Raw genomic sequence first — 2,425 nt, forward strand, 5'->3', positions numbered from 1 at the left:
TTTCACTTAAGCTAAGCTTCTAGCCAGGATGAAAAACTTTACCCATGCTTACACTTGACTCTGTACCCCCAAAGAAGCCAGAGGCTGGAATAAACAGTTATACTCTACTGTCCATTTCCTTGGGAAAAATGGAAGGGCTAACTCTACACTTTAATATTTCCCTGGATCACACCTCTCATATTTTGTGGTCCAGTGAGGTTAAGCAACTTGCCCAAATTTACATAGGTGTATCTAGAACCCAGGTCTCCTGACTTCAACCCCATGAGATGTAGTTGTTCGCTCAGTGATTTATCTGTTAATAATTCTTAAGCACATTTTATGTGCAAGGAACTATGCTAGTTGGGAAGAACAAATGATTCTACTCTATCAGGGTGGCAGGGAAAAGTAAGGTGTGTACATAAATAACTACTTATTCCCTGAGGAAATTAATATCATGAGTTACTGGAGTATAAAGAGGAAATACAATCAAGTACCAGACAACAACTTTTTGGTCAACAATGGTCTGCATATATGATGGTGGTCCCATAAGATTATATGGAGCTAAAAAATTCCTATCTCCTAGTGATGTAGCCATGACAGCGTTGTAGTGCAATGCATTACTCGCATATTTGTGGTGATGCTGGTGTGAACAAACCTGCGCTGCCAGTCATATAAAAGTATAGCACGTATAATTATGTACAGTACATAGTACTTGATAATATATGACTATGTTAATGATTTATGTATTTACTATACTATACTTTTTATCATTTATTTAGAGTGTGTTCTTTCTACTTACTAAAAAAATGTTTGCTGTAAAACAGTATTAAGCTGGCAACAACCTCATACATCTTGATTGCATCGTTTTCTCTAGTGCTGTTTTGTACAGTAATATGTTGTGCAGGCTTGTAGCCAAGGAGCAATAGGCCTAGGTGTGTGTGTACCACCTAGGGTTGTGTAAGTATACTCTGTGATGTTTGCAGGAAGAAATTACCTAACGACACGTTTCTCAGAATGTGTTCCTGTACTTAAGCAGTGCATGACTGTAATGCTTTATTATTTTAACAGATGAGTTGTAAAGATACAGCAAATTAATTGATTAAAAAACTCACTTTGATCGTTCTCCAGTGCAGCCATACCTATAGGAAATCTAGCTGTTTAACACAAAAACTGTAATACCACCACTATGTACCTAATGGAAAATGAACCAACTTACAAAATATAAAACTTCCTGGGGTCTAAACTTGCAAATTCAAACTATAATAATTTATAACATATGTCACCAATATCCAGGGTAGTCAACATCATCCTTACAAAAGGTGGAAAAACTATTCTCTTTTTCTCTTCAAAAAAGTCTTAATGTTGTTTGAGGCATCCTTGATGGCATTTATGCTTTATATTTTTAAAATGGAGATAACACATTGAGCTAAATTTGGGAAGAAGGATATTACATTTATAATAATTTTATATGCAGGAAAAATTATTTTATGAAAAGCTGACCATAATCAAAAGATTTGTAAACAGCAGTTCTTGCCATTTTATGTTTTAAACTTAGACCTAATCTTGTACCTCAGAATATAAATTAATTTAACAAATAATTTTGAATGCCTATTATGAGCTTGATATGTACAGTAGGAGGTTAGATAATTTGTATTGTCTCTTATAGGAAAAAAACAAAATAGCTAGAAGCGATAACATGTAACACTAGTAGCCACATTCTCCTTTAAATATTCTCCTCTTTTGGCTTCTAGCTTCCTGGTTTCTCTCACCTGTTCTGCAACTACCTGAACTCTCCATAATTTTGGAGAAAATAATAAAACCCTAAACTCAGGCTCATTGTTTTCACTATGAATACATACTATGCAACTTCAGCTAGGCCTTCAATGCCAATTGTCAATCATTTCTTTTCATTCTATACACATATATATAACTATATATATAACTATATATATGTGTATATATATATATATATATATTTAGAGAGACAGTCAATATGAGGTGTGATCAAAAAGTACAGTAAATGTTTAAATTAAAAAATATTTATTACAGTAAAAGACACATTTCTGTTAATCCCCCTCAAAATACTCTCTCTCACTTTGAACACACTTATCCCATCATTCTTGCCACTTTCTGAAGCAGTTCTGGAAGTCCTCTTTTGTGAGTATCTTTAGTTGCATTGTCTTGGCTGCCTCCGTGTCCTGAATCAACTCCAAATGTTTGCCTTTTATGGTCATTTTGACTTTGGAGAAGAGCCAGAAGTCAGACGGTGCCAGATTCAGTGAATAAGGTGGATGAGGACACATCGTAATGTTTGCATTTGACAGAAATTGTCGTACCAGAAGCGATGTGTGATACGGAGCCTTTCTGTTTTGATCAACAAATATGGTGAATGCTGCTGCCAAGTGCCATCCAACAGGAAGGGAGGGATGTTCAATACTGGAAGGGG

Source organism: Rhinolophus ferrumequinum, chromosome 12 (genome assembly GCF_004115265.2).
Source record: "Rhinolophus ferrumequinum isolate MPI-CBG mRhiFer1 chromosome 12, mRhiFer1_v1.p, whole genome shotgun sequence".
Taxonomy (NCBI): domain Eukaryota; kingdom Metazoa; phylum Chordata; class Mammalia; order Chiroptera; family Rhinolophidae; genus Rhinolophus; species Rhinolophus ferrumequinum.